Genomic DNA, 24,433 nt, shown 5'->3' on the forward strand with positions numbered 1-24,433 from the left:
ACATTGCTGATACAGGGTATGGCATGGGGTTAAACTATGCTGGTTTCAATTGGTTTACTTATCAAGAGCTATGTAGTCCATTAGGTTTTGGTAAATAATGTTTGTCTCACACTGAGAAAATGTATATTCCTTCAGATTATTGCTCCTGTGTAGCACTCATATATGTTTACATGGAAATTGTTTGTTTAAAATATCCTACATTATCTGGCCCTTCTTTTCATTCTTGTTGTTATTCTTATTTATGCTCTTGTTTCTGTTATTATTATTATTATTATTATTTTTTTGCGGGGGGAGTGATTACTGTTTGCTTATTTGCTTAATTTTGTCACTACATTTTGATATATGAGGTTTAGAAAAACAAATCAGAAGTGAAATTGGAACAATATAATAGTTATTTATGGATCATATAGTTTACTCTCTTATATGAAAAAAAAACTTGTACTCTTATTTGTAAATATTTAAATATTTATTTATGTGACAAAATATCAATGGGTTACTTAGGTTTTAAAATAATCAGTCATAATAGTCATACCATGTGAACTTTTTATTTTTTTATTTTTATTTTTTTAATTTCTTTATTGATTAAGGTATCACATATTTGTCCTCATCCCCCCATTTCCATCCCACACCCCTCCCCACACATGCCCCCACCCCCCTGTTGTCCTTAACCGCTGGTTAGGCTCATATGCTTGTACACAAGTCCTTTGGTTGATCTCTCCCCTTTACCCCCACCCTTCCCTACACTCCCTCTGAGGCCCGACAGTCTGATCCATGCCTCCTTGTTTTTGGGTCTGTTCTTGTTCATCAGTCTATGTTGTTCATTATTTCCCCTAGATGAGTGAGATCATGTGCTATTAGAAATACACTTATAAGAACCGAAAATGAGACAAGCAATAATGGTTATGGTGACAGGCAAATGAATCAGTCTGTAGTGAGTTTCTTTCTGGGCCAACAGTTCTTTTGAGACCCAATTTCAATGTCCAACAGTTCCTTATGTGTACATGTCAGCACTGACATTTCAGTTCTGGATGGTGGACAAATGGTGGTAATGCAGGTCCGACTCTCTCTGGTTTGGTCCTGGGCAACCTGCAGTGATGCACAGCTGCTAATTGCTAGTATGGGAAGGCCACATCAGTGTCTTCCGTCTCTGGACTGCTTCTCTTCTGTCTTCATGGCTGGAGTAGTCCTGTTGATTCCTCTCTGTTGCTGGAATCCACATGGTCTCGGAGTTGTTTTCTGAAAATATACATACATATTCTCAACCAAAAGTTAATAAAGGAATATTTTGTATAAATTTGACTTGGGATCCTGTTTCATTTTTTGCCCAAATGATTTTCCTCTGGCTTGTTTTGTCACCTTGTATGTTTTTCTTGGGTGCCTTGCTTTTAGCCTTACAATTAATTTTCTAAAGTATTAATTTTCTAGATGTAAATTACTTACAGGATATTTTTCCTTACATGATATTCCTCTACTATCCCCTCCTTTTTTGAGTTAAATGTTAGGAGGCTTTTGAAAATTTTATAATGTAGTCTTGATGGCTTTTAAATTTTAATTTTTTGCACTATAATATTACTGTTTTAGGTTCATTACATGGTGCTCAATTTTATCATGAGATGAAGTACCAATAAAAATTTTAGTTAACACTTTAGGAACACCTTTTTGTCCAGTACAATTAATTTTTCTAGAATATTCGCTTGTTTCAACTAGCCAATTTAAATTTGCCTGAAAACTTGACTACTATTTTACTGTCAAATTTATTACTCTAACAACAATCTTATTTTACCCTGTAAATATTGGTGGAAGAGATTATTTGCCTTCTTGAGTAGGTCCTGAGCATTCCTGGTGGTAGGCTGGATTTAGATATCGTAAACCCACTTCCCCACACCATGGGTACAAGACAACTCAAACAATTCTTGTTGGAGTGAGAGGGCAGCTGCTGTCGGCCAAGTCTCTGTCGGTCACCTGGGTCCTGATCTGAGCTGGGCATGGGAAGCACAAAGCAGCCATGGGGGCAGGAGACCTCCCTCAGAAGGGGCAAGGTTTCAGGCCCCTGCAATGTTGGGGGGGTGAGGGTATGTGCCCCACCTCTGTTGATCCCCAAATTCTCTCCTGATGGCCCCTCTGCGACTATGCCTGTCTTAGGTTTTTCCTTCCTTGAGGAATCTTACCCGTCTCTGGCTAACCAGCCATCCTCTGGGGCCAAGCAGGGTGACGTGAGGTTCAGTTTTGTCTCCTTGGTAGCCTATGTCCCCATGGCCTCCATGCCCAGCACCTGCCTTGGGATCCCCTCGCCTGCTGGCGGAGCCCCAGCACTTATCACATATCTTGTGGAACCCGGGTTTTTTCTCCAGGGAGGGCTCAGTTTGCCCCACTGGGTGAGAGACAGATCCATGGCGCCAGTCATCACGAGACTTCAACCTCGCCATGTGAACTTTTTAAAATAATACTTATGTTAAGTAGAACTAGAGTTATTTCAACTATGGTATTTAAAAAATCAAATCCACTGTGTACAACATATTAGGATTTTTTAAATCTATTAAAAAGTTTACAAAACAGCCCGGTCAGCATGACACAGTGGTTGAGCGTCGACCTATGAACCAAGAGGTCACGTTTCGATTCCTGGTCAGGGCACATACCAGGTAATGGGCCTGATCCCCAGTGTGAGGCATGCAGGAGGCAGCCGATCAATGATTTTCTCTCATTATTGGTGTTTCTATCTCTCTCTCCCTTTCCCTTCCTCTTTAAAATCAATAAAAATATGTTTTAAAAAATGTTTACAAAACAAATTAGCTCCTTGGATACATATTTAAAAAGGAAACACCCAAAGACAAAATATGTTTACACTTATAGGAACAGAAAAAAATCTCTTTTATCTTCAAGAAATCTTTTTAATTTCTCTGAAACAATCTGGAGCACCTAATGGACACATTTTTCCTGTTTAGTTTCCTATCTCACCTTTGGGGTATTGACACCTTATTTTGAGTCAGCAGATTTTCATCTGATGTTTCCTCCCTATCCAAGCGCTCCATCTTCCTCCTTTATAATGTAAAGACCCAGTTCATTCTTCACCTGTCATATGATGTTATTCCTTGCCCTCTACTCCCTATCTCTGAATTGCAGTGTCCTAATTGTTTCCTGCCTATCAAGCTGCCCTAATTTTCAACAGCTTGTTTTACAGTCCTGTTTCTTTGGATATGAGTCCTTTTGTCCTTCATCCATCCTTTCATTTGAATGTGTAGGTGCATGCACACATTTATTTTGGGATCAAAATTTGAAAGAACATGAAATAGTTACAAGGACACAAGAGAATATGATATGTGTTACCTTTCCTTAACATTTTTTCCAATTTTGTTATTTAAATGAAGTGCATAAAATTTACAGAGCTTTCAAATAAAGTATAGTAACTTTAAAATGACTAGAATACTTAAGGAAACTCTGAAGTCCAAAGCAAAGAAGAATATGCCTTTTAATCATTTTATAGGTCAACAGAACATAAAGAAATTAATGCACTGTGGGTTTTTTTTTTTTAAATATTTCCATAAACAAAGTCTGGGCAACTGAATTTAGAAGTCAGAAAGATCACTTAAAAGGGTTCAATAGTAGGCCTTTCAAAAGTATTTATATAGTACTAGAAGCCCGGTGCATGGATTCATGCACTGGTGGGGTCCCTTGGCCCACCCTGCAGGGATTGGACCAAAACTGGCTCTCCAACATCCTCTGAGGGGTCCCAGATTGTGAGGGCAGAGGCTAGGCCAAGGGACTCCACCAGTGCACAATCGGGGCTGGGGAGGGATCGTGGGAGGGCTCCAGGGTGTGTCTAGCCCATCTGGCCCATTCCTGATCAGCTAGAGCCCAGCAACAAGCTAACCTACCAGTCAGAGTGTCTGCCCCCTGGTGGTCAGTGCACATCAGAGTGACTGTTCAAACGGTCAAATGATCAGCCAGACACAACATATTAGGTTTTTATTGTATAGGACTAGAGGCCTGGTACACAGGTGGGGTCACTTGACGTGGCCAGCGATCAAGGCCTATCGGGGGGCAGGGACTGCGAGAGGTTGGCCGGCCAGGGGGAAGGGCTGCAGGACTGTCCAGGGGGAGGGGCCACAGGAGGCTGGCCAGCTGGAGGAGGGGCAGGACCATGGGAGGTTGGCTGTGGGAGTGCACTGACCACCAGGGGGAAGCTCCTGCATTGAGCGTTTGTTCCCTGGTCATCAGTGCACATAGCGACTGATCGACCGATCATTCTGATCGTTCGGTCAAAACGATCGCTTAGGCTTTTATATACACTGAGTGGCCAGATTATTATGATCTCTGAACGCATAATAATCTGGCCACTCAGCATAGAGGACAGTGCATGAATTTGTGCATGGGTGGGATCTGGCCAGCCTGGCGAGGGGCAGGGGACATGGGTGGTTGGCCGGCCTGCCTGCTGGTTGAACTCCTAGTCGAGGGAACAATTTGCATATTAGCCTTTTATTATATAGGATATACACTGAGTGGCCAGATTATTATGTGTTCAGAGATCATAATAATCTGGCCACTCAGTGTATATATAGATAATATGGAATTAAGTAATTAATAAGTTCAAGAGTAATAAGGGAACTTTTGAGAAAAGGTAGTAAAAACTTATTCAGTTTAAAATAAATAATTTCCCAGAATGACTAAAAGCTAGTGATTATTTGATCCCCAATAGGAAACTTGTCTTCCTAAGTAACAAAAGTTTACTAGGACTTTAGGGACTGCTGACTGGAGAATATATTTTTTTTTAATACATCACATTTTGGACTTCATTCCCTCATCTCTGAGATTCACTTTCCACAAAACAAACAAACAAACAAACAAACAAGCAAGCAACAATAAACAAAGTCAACTTAAACATTTTGATTGCTTCCATATTAAGTTTTAATATTTGAGTTAATTTTTGAGTAGTGATTTATTGAATGAAGACATTCTTAATATAATGATATGATCTTACCCAAGCTTCCAGGCCATGGTCTGTGAAGGACCATATTAAATATTTTAGGCTTTGTCGGCACACAGTTTCTGTTGCAACTATTCAACTGGCCATGTGGCACTAAAGCAGCCATACACAATATCTAAACATACAAGCATGTCTGTGTTCCAATGACATTTTATTTACAAACACTAAAATTACAATTTCATATCATCTTCATGTGTCACAAAATAGCATTCTCCTTTTTGTTTTTATTTTACACTACATTTAAAAATGTAAAAATAACTCTTAGCTTGTGAGTCATAGAAAATTAGTTCATGAACCCAATTGTTCCAAAACACTGCTCTTTCCTGATGAAAGACAATCATAATGCTGGTGAACATAGGAGTAGGGTTGGAAAACTCGGTGGAGTCTTCTATTAAAAAGTATAATTTAAAAGAAATCAAAATGAGTTTATTCCTTAAAAGTATCCATAATATGGGGTATGGGTAAGGAAGACTGGTCTGTGAGGTGGGAATTGAGAATAATAAGGCTAATAATAAAGGGTTAACTAATGAACCCAGGAACCCTCCAAGTTCCAGTCCAGGTCTGCTAGATTCTGAAGCCTAGGTTCTATCCAGTCCATGCTATGCCGAAATAAAATTCGTGTTAAATAAAGAAAATGTATGCAGCTTGATCCCCAAGTAATATACGATACTCCTTCAAAAAAGCCTGCGATCAATTATTGGTGACAGCATTTCAGATATCATTATGCAGAGAAGACTGCTGAGAAATTTCCCTGAAAAGAAGATGAAAGCTTAGGGAAAAGGATGGAAGTACGAGCTTAGCCAAATCTACTCAATATAACTTGACTTGCCCTTTTATGTTTAAGCAGCTGAAGGCCATAGGGTGGTACGAGTTCAAGGTTGCTGCTTATCCCAAACAAAAATCATCTTTGGTAGGGAAGGCAAACTTTGCATTTCCACACGATCTTGTTTATGAAAGCAGAGAGCCGCTATTTTAGGAAACTGGCAAAAACTTACATTCCCTTAGTTTTGCTGGCTCTGCAAACATTGTGCACAGCTGTACTCAAACCCATTAGCTCAAGCTTTCAAAAAATTCTCCCGCAGAAATCGCTGAAAGGTAAGGCTGACAGGTGCTGCGTGCTTTGAGAGCTTTACCTGTCAGAAGCATGCTCAGCATTCTTTTGCTTAATTGGTCTGTGGAGAGAGAAGTTCCACACCTCAGAGAGAATGACATCTACCTCAGCCCATAATCAGCTAATTTAAGGACTGGGAATATGACTAGCCCCAAGAGACACTTACCTTCCACTCTACGTTGAGATGGGGTGAGAGGACTGCAGAAAGCACATCAAACTATTCAAAATTAAGGGGAAATTGGGAAAAAAAAAAGAGTTTTAAAAAATACATGAAGTCTGTTACTTCAAAATCAGGCATAGAGTCATTTCTGGGCACATCAAATCTTTAAATTGAAAACTGAATATCTGATTTTGATGACGAACGATTGAACTGTGGTATTTCACGTTTGGTTATAGCATTGTCTATCACACATTTTCCTAAGATCAATGGATTTTAGTAGTGGAAAAAATGATCAAAGGATATAGCAAATTGTACTGAAGCATAGTAACCTCCATCTTGAGTAAAAACTGCTATTTAAAATTTAACCCTGCTATTCTGGCTTCTGTAAACGTTTGCTTGCTTAAATAATAGGGAAAAATAAGACTACTCCTCATTCCAGAGAGGCCATAAACTATGCCCCAGAAAGAGTTGTCAGTGCTGTCGTCAGGCCAGGCCTTGAGATACGGTCTCATGGCCTGTCCCAGCACACAGGACTTTTTCTCAGAAGGTCCGGAAGTCTCATTCCAAATTAGGAAAACAAAGAGCTGAAAAACATATAAATAAGGGCGACTTCCACCATATTGAGCTTTAGAATTTGAGAAGTGGGATTTCCTCTGGGCCCGCTAGCATGAGCGAACAGGACTCCAAATAAATTTAGCTTATTGATTAAGGCGTCTTCTGATTCACAATATAACAGTACCTTAATTCATAAGGATGTGCTAGAAATACCTAGGGATCAGAGAAGGGAAATGGACACTCACTCGCAAGCAGTTTATTAAGGAGGAAGTTTTGCCTACTGGTCAGAAGCTTGGGCCTTGTTGCATAGAGACCCCGAGTCAGGTCCCTGTTATGCATCCTTCTAACAAGGCAACTTTGAGCTACTTGTCCTCTCTGTGCTCCTATTTCTTTAACGTAAAAATGAAACCCAATTGAATTGTCTTTCATAACACAATGTAGTTACAAGTCCGCATCTCCAATCTTATCTGTCTACTTTTTAAACCAAAGTTTTTATTTGTGATGAACTTGGTAAAAGTGCATCTACAAGAGTTAATGCCCATGAAACAAACTTCAGCTGGTTGCTGAATATGAAGAAAAAGACAAAATAAAACTCTGGAAGTCACATTAAACAATATATCTTTAATAATTTAAAATATAACATTTAAGTCTTAATATTTTTGAATTAAAAGACAGTTCTTAAGGCATTATGTTGGCAAATAAGTAAGAATATGTCAAAATGACTGATAAATATTATAATTTCTCTTGAATGTTATAAAAAATCATTCACTAGGTGGTTATTGAAAGGTTTGAACATCATTATATAATTTTATTTTATTTTGCAATGAATACTCTTTTGGAAAAATAAAGCCAATAAAAATGATAACCTTTTACAAAGAAAAAGCATCAATAAGAGCTTTGTAAAATTCTTGACTTATTTTCAATTCTCACTTTAGAAAATACAAAAGGAAGTTAAAAATCTCAAAAGAACACTCAAAAATGTATGTATAAATTGCGCCAGGACCATTAAAATTGAAGTAGTCAGATATGTTTATAAAATTGAAGCAAATAAGAGAATAATGATTACCATTTCAGATGAATCATGTGGAAAAACAAATGCCTTATAATATGGCAAATATGAAATTAAAAAAATCAGGACATACTCTATTAAGCTAGATATGTGAGCATTTAAAAGGGAGAATTGCTTAATAAATTAGTCAAAATATTGCTTAATTGACATAAAAACTTTATTATGTTTCATCATGTGTATAAATAAACATGGTTTAGAGTTATAAAGTAATACCCTATAATTTGATATAAATTATTAAGAGGAATATGTTTGTATTTTTTTAAGTGATGCAAGGTGGCTTGATATAATCAGATACAAAATAATGTAATACCACTATAAAATAAACAATGATTTATGGAAAATAATATTTTTTATATTTATTTAGTAAATTTTAAGGTAATAGTGGAATGTCATAGCAATCTCTACATTTAGATTAACATATGACAAAAACAGTCCTGTCAAGACAAAAATTGTGCAGGACAAAGTTAAACAGGCAAGAAAGACTTTATTCAAGGCTATTGTAATGGGGCTGGGGTAAGGCAAATCATAGGCCATTTGTGTTGGCTGATTGCTTTGCCAAAGGAAAAAGAAACATTTTTGTATCTTGATGGTAGGAGGTCATTATATAACTTGGACCTAGGCACCCACTGATATCAGGCTTGGTCCTAGAAGATTAATCCTATCTAATAAAAGAGTAATATGCAAATTGACCCTCACTCCAAGACACAAGATGGCCATCCCCATGTGGTCAAAGATGGTTGCCCCCATGTGGTCAAAGATGGCTGCCACCATGTGGACACAAGATGGCCACCACAAAATGGCCTGCACAGCAGGGCAGTTATGGGCAGTCAGGGGAGACCAGGCCAGCAAGGGAGGGCAGTTGGGGAGGAACCCTAGGCCTGCAGGGGAGGGCAGTTGTGGGGGGGACCAGGCCTGCAGTGGAGGACAGTTGGGAGGGTCCCAGGCCTGCAGGGGAAGACAGTTGGGGGTGACCAGGCCTGCAGGGGAGGGCAGTTGGGGGGACCAGGCCTACAGGGAAGGGCAGTTGTGGGCAATCATGCCAGCAGGAAGGGCAGTTTAGGGGTGACCAGGCCAGCACAGGATGGCAGTTGGGGGAGACCAGGCCAGCAGGGGAGGACAGTTAGGGGCTACCAGACTGTCAGGGGAGGGCATTTTGGGGTGACCAGGTTAGCAGGGGAAGGCAGTTAGGGGCAATCAGGCTGGCAGGGGAGTGGTTAGCAGGTGATCAGGCTGGAAGGCAGAAGCAGTTAGGGGCAATCAGGCAGAAGCAGGCGAGCAGATGGGAGCCAGCAGCCTGGTTTGTGAGAGGGATGTCTGACCGCCCGTTTAGGATTATGAGAGGGATGTCCGACTGGGATTGGGCCTAAGCGGGCGGTTGGACATCCCACAAGGGGTCCCAGATTGGAGAGGGCGCAGGCTTGGCTGAGGGACAACCCCCCCACCATTCCCCCCCACCCCGTGCACGAATTTCGTGCACCGGGCCTCTAGTAAACTATAATGTACAAGAAGGTCTATCTGTGAGTTGTAGTAGTAACACAACAAAAGCATGTGTTCTGTTACTTTATACAAATAAATTTACATATAAGAAAAGCTAATTTAAAGGAAAGTAGACTGGAGAAAGAATATGAAATCAACTAGACCAGGGTTGGTTTTTTTGTCTGGAAAATATTTTATTCAGAAATAATGAACATGATATATCCCAAGTGAGTAGAGATTCCTGAAACATTTAAAGTTGGTAATTTTAATTTTATTTTATTATCAATCATTCTTTAACAAACCTAAAGACATTTCCAGATCTCTGGCAACCAATATATTTTATAATTATACTAATCAAACTATGATTTATGAACCAGGCACCGTCCACACAAAAAAAATTAAGTGTATTTTTAATTTTCTAGAAATCTGAAACTATTATTTTATTGAAGCTACAAATGAATACCTGATCTTATATTTTTATATTTCATGTTTTTAATTACACATTTTTACTGTGCTTTATAAAAGTATTATATCTTGATAGTTTAGAGACCAAGGAAAACCATTCTTTAACAGAAATATTTTGAGAAGTACTGTTCTAAAGAACATTACGTAAAATGCTAGGGAAACTACATTAAGTAGAAAAGAAACAAGTTTATTTCCTACCAGACTCCTGAGAGCCTTTAAAATTGAAATATGCCCTGTGAATCTGCAGATGAAAGTTGAGCAGACAATTTTCCCCAATGTATTTGAACACAGATTTTTTTTCTTCTTCCACTTTCACTTATGATCCCATGAGAATAAGATTCCTCAGATAACTTGGGAAATAGTTTCTAAAATATAATTAATGATGTGTGAGAAATGTCATTTGAATCAGTACATAGAAAAGAGACAAAGTGTCTTCCAGAAATTTCTTCCAGAAATTCCCTAAGTGTTTCAGTTAATAGAGAGAGAGTTGATTAGATACTAGAAAATAAAAGATTCTATTTAGTTAACTAAATAATAGTAAGATATTAAAACATACAAGAGAAAAATTGAATTTGATTTTCTTGTACCTTTAAATTCAATGAATATGGACTTCTTGAAGGTTTATTATGTACTATTTTCTTAAGTCACATCCATTTAAAGAGCAACAATTGATGCAATAAAGCAATAAACATATTTATTCCTAAAGGAAACTTGGTTGGAACTCAGGTGCTAATGTAAAGTACTTTGGATTTTATTTTGGAAGCAATTTTATGTGTAAAATACTTGAAAAATGTAATTTCTTTATCTCATAACTTTGAAGAGTCCTAGAAGATAATAAATTGTATATGTGTATATATATATGCATATATATTTTTTACATAAAGAGACTAGAAACAAATTGACTTCAATATATTTCACACATTTAATAGGATAGAAACAAAGACAATACATTATGTAAGAAAGGCTGAGCAGTACCACAGCCTATTGAGTAAGAATATTTTCAGTGCTGCCTGATGGACCTGGAGGCACTTTTTATCTCAGAACAATCCTATGATGCTCTAGCTTGTTTATTAATTTACTTGTTTGTTAACTCCCAGTGGACCAAATTATTTGCAATTCTTTTTCTTTTTAATTTTTAAGATATATTTTATTGATTTCAGAGAGGAAGGGGGAGGTAGGGAGGGAGAGATAGAAACATTAATGATGAAAGAATCATTGATTGGCTGCTTGTTGCATGCCCCTTACTAGGGATCAAGGCCACAACCCAGGCATGTACCTTGACCGGAATTGAACCCAGGGCCCTTTAGTCCATGGGCTGACCCACTACCCACTGAGCCAAACCAGCTAGGGCCCAAATCTCTGCATTTCTACTTCATGGTCCTACACTTCAGAGAGCTTCCTAGAAACCATATCCATGCCTTACTGAATGTCAAATCTCTAAAACAATGACACTCAACAACTTGTCATTGAGTCCATTACCTTCCAACATTTAGCTTATCCCATGGATTGTATTAATTTGGGAAGGTTTCATGGAAAAGAAATTTGAAATGAGAATTAAAAGATGAATAGGACTGAAAGAAATAGTATTCTAAGCAGGGAGAACATGTGGTCAAGAATAGAGATAAATGCATGGCATAGTTAAGGCACAGCAAATGGACCAGTATGACTAGTTCAGGGATATAGAAAAAAATGTTAAGTATAGTGTTTACTATTATATTACTATTTATAATTCCCTAAGATTATCCAGGGATTGACTATAAGTATTAGATGTTAATAAATCAATAATTCCATATCACTGAAGACTTGTAAGTAACAGGTCAAAGCAGATTTTAGAAAATTTAATCAGACTACTATGTGAATGTGGGGTTGAAGAGAAAGAAGTTAAGAGCCCACAGAAAAATTTATTTGTAAAAATGAAACATCAGTTGTTAAGAAACTAAACTATATCCTTGGCCATTGGAATGAGATGGAAAATTTATTATGGAAGACAGCTGCAGCTCTTATTACTAATATCAACTAAAAATTATAATAGGATAGGGGTGAGGAGTCAGCAGTGATAGAGTTAAATTCATTTCCAAAGCATCAATTCCATCCAAATAATAAAACCTCTAATGGAGCTTTGTAAAAACTCTTTAAGCGGATGCCCACTGGTCAGTGTTTAGACATGTAAATAAGGCTGTGATGATGGAACAAAATCTTATAAATGTGAATTAGTTTGTATATGAAAGTGGACTGAAACTTAGGAAAAAAGTCATAATAAAAATGTAAAAGTTTAAGAGTCAACTGAAAACAGATTATCCTTGAAGATGTGATAGTATATCTGAATGAATGAAATTGCAAGAAAGCCTAGGACTGAATTTTAATATGCATGAACATAAAGGAGATAGAAAAATGTGCAAGTAATAGTAGCTTAATGCAAAAAACACAAATCAAAACCAATCAAAATTGAGTCAAACTGCAATATGCAATTGTAATAACAGGACAGAACTAAGAAAGGAATCCCTGTGTCAAAAGCAGATAAAACTTTCATAACTGAAACAAAATAATTTTTATCCCTATGTTAAACAAAATTGGATCCAGAAATATTTCCATGTATAAACAATTCTTGGAAGAAACATAATTTATTGTTCTTTGCTAAGCAATATTAAGAGCAAGCAGAAATAATGAAGATACTTACTGCAGAGAATACCAGATCCTAGAAAGTAAGGCCCCAAAACAACTAACCTGCTTACATATCATGACTCATTTCAAGTCCCTCATCTTGCTGTGCCCATCAATCCAAACAGTTGTCATATAGCAACCCAGCAACTTTCCAATCCTGTGATATTCACTTCAATATCACTCAACTCAAGCTATGAAACCCTAGTTATATCAGAACCCATTTTCTACTTTGAGATGCTAATAAAATGATTATCAAGGCATTGTTCTCCCTTGCTGTAACAAGTCTAATAAATTGTGTTACATTTCATCAACAGATTTTTCATTTTTTATCAGCATTTTTACCTTTTTAAATTTATTTTATTTTTTTATTAAATGGCTTGGATGACATTAATGAATAAGATCATATAGGTTTCAAGTGTAAATTTCTTTGATATATGAGGTGAATATTGCATGGTGTGCCCACTACCCAAAGTCAAATCATCTTCCATCACCATATATTTGGTCCCCTTTATTATCCCCCCACCCAATCCTTTCCCTCTGGTAACCACCATACTGTTGTCTATGTCTATGAGTTTCACTTTTATATCCCACATATGAGTGAAATCAAATAGTTCTTAGCTTTTTCTGACGGCCTTATTTCACTTAACATACTAGTAATATTCTCAAGGTTCATCCACGTTGTTGCAAACAGCAATGAGTTACTACCTCACACCTGTTAGAATGGCTATTATCAACAAGAATGGTAATAACAAGTATGGGAGAGTTTTGCAGAATGAAAATCTCATTCCCTGCTGGTGGGAATGTACACTGGTACAGACACTATAAAAAAACAGTATGGCAGTTCCTCAAACATCTCAGAATAGAGTTACCATATGATACAACAATCCCTCTTCTGGGTAGCTACCTGGAAAACTAGAAAACATTTATTTGCAAAGATACATGTACTGCTATGTTCATTACAGCATTTATTCATGGTTGACCAAGACATGGAGACAACCAAAGTGTTCTTTAATAGATGACTGGACAAAGAAGATGTGGTACATATAGACTATGGAATACAACTCAGCCATAAGAAGAGATGAAGTACAGATTTTTCAAGGGGCCTTTTTCAGAATAAACAGTCCACACTTCTGATGAAGAAGCAGGAAAATGAAAGGCATTCATTTCTTAATTCAAGGACTATGTACAGTGTGCCTGCTAGATGCCAGGACAAAGATTTTCTTCTCACAGACATTGAAATGGCAAATTCATTATAAAATAGTAAATGGGTAAATAAGCAAGACAATCATTTTAAGTGCTAGGAAACATAAAATAAGGTAAAGAATAAACTATTTGTTGGAACTAATTTCGATTGGTAGCACAGGCAGGCCTCTTAAGAAGGTGATACCAGAGGATAAGAACAAAGCTGTAAGGAGATCTTTTTTAAAGTTCCTACATTTTCAGATTTCTAGTTCCATCATAAAATTCTAATGCCAAGAAAAAGGAGGAGAAAGGCAAGGAGTGGTGCTAAAATGTATCACATATTAACCCGTTGCCAACTCCTTGTTGTGTGTGCATTTTCTCTTTATACTTTAAACAGCCCTGGGAGGTAAGTTCTGTTAACACCCCCATTTATAAGGGACAACTGAAGTTAGTAGTGTGTAGTCATTAATCAAGTTACATAATTAGTGAATGGTAGACCTTACCCAGAATTTCCTCATTAACAAGACCACATTCTTAAAATAGATACTATAATGCCAAGAATCCATTGCCACATAGAGAATTACTCTGTAGTCTATGATTATGCCTTCTATATTTTTCTTCTAGTCTTCCTAGATTTTGTTTGATAGGTTAAAGAAACTGGGATTTTATTTAATTATTTAACCAGTAGATAGAGAAAATCTATTTAAATTAGGAATAATTTTTAAAGGCCTCTCCTTCATTAGGAGTTTTGTACTTGCCTAATGAATCAAATATCTACACTAATAAAAGAGAAACATGCAAATTGACAATCACTCTGCAAACAGCCATCAGCCCCTCACCCAAGCTGGCCACGTTCCCCCAGCGGGTACCCTCACCCCATGGGGGCGTGGCCAGCTTGCAAACCACCACAAGCCTCTCGTCCAGGCCGCCCCATGCCCCAATGGAACCCCCACCTTGATCCAGGACACCCTTCAGGACAAACCAGTCGGCCCCAACCTGTGCAACAGGCCTCTATCTATACTAATAAAAAGGTAATATGCTAATTAGACTGGGAAACCTTCCAGGAGACCTTTCGGACGTTCTTCTGGTCAAAGCCATGGTGGTAGGGATGAGGTAGAGGTTGTTAGAGGTCAAGAGGGGAGGGCAGTTGTGGGTGATCAGGCCAGTGTGTGGGGGGGGGCGTTGGGGTGATCAGGCCAGTGGGGGTGGGAAGTGGGGGGTGAGCAGACCAGCAGGGGGACCAGTTGGGGGTGAGCAGGTTGTCAGTGGGGGTCAGTTGGGGTTGATCAGGACAGTGGGGCAGGCAGTTTGGGGTGAGCAGGCCAGCAGGGGGAAGTTGGAGGCGAGCACACTGGCATGGAGGGCAGTTGGGGGTGATCAGGCTGGCATGGGGGGGCAGTTGGGGGCGAGCTGGCCAGCAGGCAGAGTGGTTAGGGGCAATTAGGCAGGCAGGCAGGTGAGCGGTTAGGAGCCAACAGTCCCAGATTGCGAGAGTGTTGTCTGACTGCTGGTTTAGGCCCGATCCCTGTAAACTGGCAGTAGGACAACCTTTGAGGGGTCCCAGATTGGAGAGGGTGCAGGCCAGGCTTAGGGACACCCCCCCCCCCCCATGCACGAATTTCGTGCATCGGGCCACTAGTCAAAAAATTTTAAAAAATGCTTCCATCATTTACTTTTGTAAATTAATGCCAACCTTTAATTACCAGAGAATATGGAGGACACTGATCCTATGGATGAATGCATTTGCCATTCACAATGTGTGGTGGCCATAGGATGACTGAGAACAAAACTCTGTGAGAGATACTAGTAAACACACTCTGTAACACCCCTTTAAGTTGCTTTTTTCTTATACAGAAAACTGACTTTACTGCAACTCCTGCCTGAGGGTGTGTGTGGAGCAGTTGTGTTCATTGATGAAAGAAACTACAGACATATGAAGACAGAGTGAAACACAAATAGGGCTTTCAAAGGCATCTAATGATGAGATTCCTTCGGGGCACACAATTATCTTAAGCTTCTAAACTTCACATAACAGATCTTTAAATAATCTCAACCTCATTTAATTTTTAGACTGTATAGTCACTCTTTGCAGGCCACAAAGGAAAAAAAAAAAAAAAGGAGGTTTTTTTTTAAACCTAAGCTGAACAAAGAAAGACTGTCCTAGTAGGAGGAAAGCAAACATTTGGTTTTGACAAATACATTTAAATATGGCAAATGGCAGTGCCTTTGTTTATCTGGTAGTGTAGGTGACTGAACTGTCTTTTATTTTAGATGCATGTGCCAAGATGTCCTTAACCTCAGAAGCCCTAATTAGGTAAATAAAATGGTAATATGATGTAGTGATTTTCATAGGGGTCATCCTCCACCTGATAGAGTGATGATAGAGATAGAAAATAATGCACTCACAAAATCAATGTCCATGAACCATGTCCTGGAGATGATATAGATAAGCCAAGGTCTCTAATCGCATGATGTTACCGATGTAATGGGTCATTTTAATGTTCAGCAGGATATCTAGATGGTCTCAATCTCTTTGGACACAATTGTTATATATAATTCAAAAGTTAACACAGTCCCTTTTGCTGAGCTGGAAATATATATTGTTTCTGTCCCATGGGATTGCAAACTGTTCCTTATCCTTTTCTGATGATAGAGATAGAAAATAATGCACTCACAAACATCAATGTCTATGTACCATGTCCTGGAGATGATGCACATCTGCTCCAGCAAAGACATGGCATCTGGCACAGTGAATTAAATTGATGCTCCTAAGTTGGGTGGGTGGAAGGATTTGTAGCTCTACTGTAGGAACCAGCCTGGTGAAATAAATGGAGGTATCACAGCGACCCCCAGCCTTGCATTCTTTTTATACTTCAGGGTGGCATTTCGTTTCACGAGCCCCCACACCAGCATGATGGAGTTTTTGTTTTCTTATTCCCTTTCGTGGTTGCTGAAGGGAGTAACTCCTAAGGCGGTGAGTTGGCTTTCACCACTATCATTGCTCTTGTGCAACAAGACAATTATGTAATTGGTGCTGTAGGTGGTTGTACCAAATCACAAGTATGATTATCCCAATTATACATTTGGCACATTAGTGTTTGTGTTTGTTTGTGTTTTTTTTTCTTATTGCTGCATAACAAGTGACCAGAAATCTAGTGGCTTAATTTAACACACACTTATTATCGCAAACATTGTATGGGTTAGGATTCCAGAAATTGCCTGGTTCGAGAATTCCACAAGGCTGCAATCAAGATGTAGATCAAACTGAATTCACATCTGGAAGCTTGATTGGGGAATAATCCACTGATAACTGGCAGAATTTATCTCCTTGTGGGTGAAGATTTAGGTTCTAATTTTCTTGCTGGTGGTTGGCCAGGTCCACTCTCAGCACTTAGAGGCCACCCAAAGTTTCTGGCCATGTAAACCTCTTTAAAGCCTTCATATTCACCTAGTATGGTAACTGACTTCTGCAAAGCCTGTGGGTAAGTGCCTCTTCTCAGTTTGATCAGAAGGGAGTGACATCCATATACCTGTTCTGAGAGCAGGGATAAGGCCCATGAAATTATTTGGTCTGGTCCTGCCAAGGCATTAGTTAATTAAATGCTTGACCAAATATAGCAGGCTAATTTTCAAGCTGATAATTTTGTATGGCCCTCGAATGATGTTATAAATATCCATATGGCCCTTGGGAGAAAAGGGTCCCCCACCCTTGCTGTATAGTATAACATGATAAAAAAAGTGGCTGTTCATCATTTTTATAATTGTTTTTAAAGGAGCAAGTCACAGGTTCCAATTGCATTCCGGAGGCGGGTATTGAACTAAGATGTAACTCATTAAGATCACTTTAATATGATCTGCCACATTTAAACACCATGAAAATGCCCCTTACCCCTGAACAGGATAGTAATTTTTTTTTATCAAGAAATGGCTTCTGCAGTATTTTCTAGCAAGGGGTAAGTATTAGCCAGAGGATTTAGATGCCACATATCCATGTCCATTATAACATATAAATTGGAGATGGAAGAGTCAGTAATTATAACTTCTCTCTGCCCATGTTAAATAAAATTGATAAAAAATGAGTCTCATACAGGAGATAAAATGTTATTTGTTATTTTTGTTTAAAAAAAGTTAATTGTAAAGCCAATTGGGCTTGCCAACAGGACCTGAATGAGCTTAGTCATCTCCAAAAGTTGTAGCTCCACCCATTTAACCCTTCAGTGCACACTGAGTGCCTGAGGAGCTAAGCAGCACCACCTTCACTCTAAATGAGGGTGTGTTGAAAGGGACTAGGGTGTCACATTTTGCTTTCTGTCTCAGAAATCTCAGGTAGTCTCATTACCTTGATTTCCCCCTCTGCAGAGATAAACCTTAAAACTAGACTCGGGGCATCTTTGATAAAACATTAAGCATCTGATCATAAATATTGTGTGGTTTCTTTTAACTGAAATTCATTAAGCTAAAACCAGATTCTCCATGCTCCTCTATAATCTTTATTGCTTTCCTAGATAGGCCAAAGGCACTACCATTCTTTCTATCTTCCATTTCTGAAACTTGAAGTTACCTCTGACTCCACCTGCTTCTCCTCCCAGTTCTAGATAAATTTTGTACATAGTGTATCAGTTTAAATTCTTATCATCTTTTCAGTTTCATTTATATTTTTCTGTTCATAAAGCCATAGTTCATCCCTTCACTAATTCTCTTTTGTAGACTACAACAAAAATTTTCAACTGATCAATTTGCCACCTATCCAGTCTTGTTCCATTAGATTCCCTATGGTTGGCAGAATAACATTCTTAAACAAAGTTTAACACATGTTAAACCATCATGTAAGACCATAAAAATATTACATTTATAATAAAATAAATTCCATACTCATCTGGTATTTGATACTCTTCATGGTTCATAATATAATTAATTCAAGTTTGTCACCAGCTTTTCACTTAAACAAATTCTCCACTAGGTCTTTTATAATTCTAACATGTCATTCTAACATTCCTTTTCCATCCTGTTACTTTTTTCATGAAACCTTCTCTGACTTAGGTCAGTATTTTAGAATGACTTTTCCATTGAGTTACTATATCATCTATTGGTATCACCCTGGGCATTGTGTACATATTATGATATCTTTGTTTCATCATCTGTAAACTGAGGGAAATAACATGCATCTTAGAAATGGAACAATGTATTGTAAGTTGTCAACTATAGTGACTTTTCTATATTAAATACTAAAAAATGTTAGTTTCCTTATCCTTTCTTCTATCTTATATAACTCTACTAATGGCAGCGAAGAAAGTGATATGAATAACCATAAAGTTAAGGGGTACAGCAAGGCAAAACAGAGAGAAAATAAAGAAAAAGAGAAAAAATGGAATTGATTTCTGTGTCAATTAAAATAAGGTTTTCTTGCTCCTTACATTTTGTGCACACATTTTTGATACTGGTAACACCAATAAATTTTATTGATTAAGGATTAATAGAGTTCTTTTATATCTAAATGTAGTTGGCATTTGCAACATAATGATGAATTAATATAAAGTATTACATCATTGAATAAAATATGTTTTAGAAGGATAAATTATTTCAATAAATCAGATGCAGTGTATGGATCAATATGAATACTAAGAATAAAATCATCAATAATATATTTCAGCTTCTTTTTAAGGATCCTCAGGTGATAATTTGTGGGAGGTAGCATCATCAGAAATTTAACAGTAATCATTTATGTTAAAAGAAAGGATTTATGATAGGTATATTTTTATTCATGACATAGATAAATTGGAATGATCCATCATTACTGTCCAGAAAAGTTTGGTTTATTATAATTTATTTTATAGAGTATTCAGTAGGAAATAGAGTTGGCTAGCTTACATTTTATTATTAGAATCACATCATTTTTATTCCATAATCATCAGCTGCCAAAAATGTAATGTTATGAAAAAGAGACTTGGAATCTATTAAGAAAAAAACACTTTTAATATTTCCTACTTTGCGTGGTTAAAGTAAAATTGAAAAATAAATTTAGAAAACATATTTCTGACTTACTCTCTTTATTGTTACAGGTCAGAGCATTTAAAATATCAAATCAAAACTTGTTTACCACTAAGCAAATGGCTATATGAAAATACAATGATATTTTCTAATGGCAATGATTTGCATAATATTTTAACTTCATAACACCAAATATCAACATCATTCACTCTCTAATTAAAACAGGCATTTTAAGCACCTACAATGTGCCTGAAATTGTGCTAGCAAATGTGAACAAAAATAAAAAAATAAATGAAAAATAAGACCTTTGACTATCTGACTATATTTGAAGAAATTTTAGTCTAGTGGTCTGGAAAAAAAAACAAAAAAAAACCTACATTCAGATACAGAAAGACACACATACTACAAATATGCTATACTAAAGATATATACATTATGCAATGCATTAAGAACTCTTCTAACACAAGGTAAAATATTCCAAAGAAAGAAATTACAGATAGTCATTCTGAGAAGGAATTTGATGTTCAAAGACACAAACATCTGAAAGGCCATAAAAGATTCTAGGAGCTTCAAGATACTCCATATGGCTAGACCAAGTACCTGATTTGGGGAAAATAGAAGGAAGAAAGCAGTGGCAGGAAGTTCTGAAATAAGCAGTGATTGGAACAGACTTTGATGGTCCCTATTGCCAAGGAGTTACTTTCAAATTGAGTATATTGTCATCTGTAATTGGAAACAATATTCTGAAAGTCATAGATGGTTGTGAGAATTAAATTGAGATAACATATTTAATTTGTACCAGAAAATTAAATATGTATACTAATAGTTTATGCTAAAACACTTTACACGGTTGCCAACCAAAGGTATCTTCTAGTCAAAAGCAATACAATTATCATTTTAGGAATACGCAGGATAAATCATTGGTGATGAAAGATGGGCATGGGGATTGATCAAGGAGAAAGGTTTTAAAAGTACTTATAAAGTTTTGGTGAAGAATCATATAAAATAACCATGAAACTACCACAGTATAGATAAAGGGATGATATATTCAAGGGGGCAGGAAGAATAGGTGGGAACACAAGAACAAATTACTCCCTTGAGGCTGAGTGAATGACAATGCTTGGTTTAAGCCTAAATATTTGTATAGCAACAGTAATAATATTAATTTATTAAAACTTTTAAATTATTTACTAAAATTTAATATTTTATTATAATAAGAAGAGCAGTACTACTTATATTGCTCTTGGTTGAATGTATTGTGTTATTTAATCCTTGCAGTGGCTCTATCAAAGACGAACTGTTATTAACTCTATTTTAAAAATACAGAAATTAGTGTTCAGTAAGCTAGTAAATGATGGAAGTGGAATTCAAGCAGTGGAACAGAAAGGAATGGACCCTCTGACATCCTTCCCTGAAAGCTGAGAACAAGATAAGATGGAAACAAGAGTTGAGTAGAGAATGGGAGAAGGCAGTTCAAGAATGGAATAAACTGGTTGATCTTAAAGGTGGGAGAAGACAGCTGGCAGAATGGATAAACAGAATGGATATTAGGAGATACAGAGTCATGTATAGGCCTGCTATCTACTGTGGATGAAAGTGAATTAATCTCTCCTTCATTCTCTCTCTGTTTTTCTCTATCTTTTCTTTTCCTGAGAAGAAACACAAAATTATGTTTTATATCATGCAAATTTAAAACAAAACTATCTGTGTTTGTATTCCAACTTTACTACTTCTTAGTGACTTATAACTACATAACCTCTTTTTGCCTCAGTTTTCTCATCCTTAAAACAGTAGGATGATATCATACTTACAGAGTTGTTGCTGTGATTTAAAAAGTTAATATTAGTTAAAATTTTAGAACAATGTATGGATATTATAAGCATTATTAAAATTACAATTAGTATGCTGTGAAGTTTTTACATTTGCTGGTATTGGTTTACTTTATTTAATTTATTTTGTTGTTGTTGTTAATCGTCATCTGAGGATATTTTCCCATTGATTTTAGAGAGAGTGGAAGGAACTCAGAGAGACAGAGAGAAAAACATGTATCAATTGAACCTGCAACCTAGGTATGTGCCCTTTAGTTCGCAGGCCAACACTCTAACCACTGAGCAAACACAGCCTAGGAAGCTTGTGTGGGTTTTGATTTTTATTTTCCCCTTCATATTTGGAATTTCTGAGTATTCATGACAAGTTGTTTTAAATCTGCTGCCTGGACAGTCATTTAGAGTAACAAGTAATGCTGCCTAGGCCCAGTAACTTTAGGACAATCAACCACCAGAATATCATATTCTCCAGGACCAAAAATCATGTAGATGTGAGCAAAAATCCCTCTTAGGCTATGGTTTTTAAGGCCCCAGAAACTGGCAGTCTTCTCTTTCACAACAATTCACAATTGTATCTGAAACTTCCATCATTAGAGACATTTTTTTGAGAAAGGGTGACCATTTAAATTTACATCCTGGGGCACTTTGGGGAGTAAAATGGCATCTTATGGATAATTACACTGGCACAATTAGGACTAGTAATGGTCCTGGAGAAATCAATGTATATGGTATGGCCACCTCAGGATCCAGTCTCTCTCTTCAGAGGTGTGTGTTAAAACACAAATATGATACCTGTGAGGCCAACCTGATTTGTTCTCTTGTTCACATGACTCATCAGAGTGACTCATGAGAGAGCAGAACCTTGAAAGAATGGAGTGTAGAATAGGTAAGCCTTGGTCTGGAGTAGAGAAGCTTGGTAAGAATAATGCATGGGGACTTTATGAGGAAGTAAGCTCATTTAAGATGTTTATGAATGAGACCTTGAAATAAAGGCTGCAATAAAAAAAAAATAATAAAGGGGAGCAGGTAAGGAAATAATCTTGAACACAGAGAGAGCAAAGTTGGCCTCCACCACTTTGCAATTTAACCTAAAGTAGATTCTGGATTTGGTTGACAACTCGGCCCAAGATCTGTCTGTGAGGCCAGGCCTCACCTTAAGAAACTTTCAGATTCATGTTTTTCTCAGACTTAGTGTTTGAATAAGATTTTTTTTCTAAGTAGGCTAACTAATTAGTATTTTATGCAACAAACTTTAGGTCAGGTCTGAGAAACTCAAATTGCTTTCCTCATTTAAACTGCCTTCAGGCATGTATTCATATGTATTTCCTGATAAACTTATACTACCATAGCCTTATTTAAAGATCAATTTTTTTTAAAGAACTTAGTTTAAAATAATGATGAAGTACAAAAAACAGAGTCGTTCCACATATTTTCCTAGAAATCAAAATTAGATAAGATGAATACTAATCATCCCAAATTAGGAAAATAGGAAGTGAGATAATGCAAGTGAGAAAAAGAGTAGGAAGGTGACAGAATTTTGTACAGTTCTTAGACTACTGGCCTTGCACCTCCTAAGAACTCTAAAAGAAAAGTTGCATCAGACCAGTTGAACAGTCAAGGAACACTTTATTTAAGACTATTGCAATCAGGGAAATTGAAGTTAGCTCCACTGAAACAAATGGTGGAGTGATTTTTTTAAAGGTAGGATAAGATAATGGAAGAGTACTAGAGGATATTAAGTGGCGATTAGTCAATGTGTATAGAACATCTGTGTTTGCTAATTGTCATTTATTATCGTTTGGCTCCTGCCCTCTCACAGAGTCAGGGAAATAGGGACTCTGTCTTAATAATTATATTTCAGAGGGATGTCTCCCAAGATCTTGAGAAAGACATTTCTGGATTGCAAAAGGTTTGCATCTAAAAGGGGCAGAGAGAATTTGTAATTACAAGTTTTCTAATGTAAACATTCTAAGAAAAGTGAGGTCAGAGGCCTATAGTTAAAAGGAAACCTGCCTAGGTCTCTTGGCTTTCTGTATGTCTGCTTTAGAGAAGTATCTATTTAGTCCTTTGCCCATTTTTAAATTGGGTTGTTTGTCTTCCTTTGTTAAGTTGTATGAGTTCCTTATGCATTTTAGAAATTAACCCTTTATCAGATGTATCATTGGAAAATAAGCTCTCCCATGCAGTGGGCTCCCATTCTATTTTGTTGATGTTTTTGTGTTTTTTTTTTTGCTGTGTTGATGGTTTCTTTTGCTGTGCATACAAATGGCCAAGAGACATATGAAAAAAAAAGGCTCAAAGTCACTAATCATCTGAGAGATGCAAATGAAAACAACAATGAGGTATCAACTCACACCTGTCAGATGGCCATCATCAACAAATCAACAAATGACAAGTGCTGGCGAGGATGAGGAGAAAAGGAAACCCTGATACACTGCTGGTAGGAATGCAGACTGGTGCAGCCACTGTATGGAAAACAGTAGGGAGTTTCCTCAAAAAATTAAAAATGGAACTCCCATTTGACCCAGTAATCTCACTTCTAGGATTATATCCTAAGAAACCCAAAACACCAATCAGAAAGAATATATACACTCTATGTTCATGGCAGTGCAATTTACAATAGCTAAGATCTAAAAACAGCCCAAGTGCCCATCAGTAGATGAGAGGATAAAAAAGCTGTGGTATATTTACAACATGGAATACTATATGGCAGTAAAAAAAGAAGGCTCTCTTACCCTTTGAGACAGCATGGAGGGACCTGGAGAGCATTATGCTAAGCAAAATAAGCCAGTCAGAGAAAGACTTGCTCACTCATATGTGGAACCTAATGAAGAAAATAAACTGATGAACAAAATAGGTCCAGAGACATAGAAGCATGAAACAGACTGACAAATCTCAGAGCGAAGGCAGAGGTGGGTGAGTGGGTGGGAAGAGATCAACCAAAGAACTTTGATAGCAT

Source organism: Cnephaeus nilssonii (assembly GCF_951640355.1).
Source record: "Cnephaeus nilssonii genome assembly, chromosome: 1".
In the NCBI taxonomy this organism is placed as follows: Eukaryota; Metazoa; Chordata; class Mammalia; order Chiroptera; family Vespertilionidae; genus Cnephaeus; species Cnephaeus nilssonii.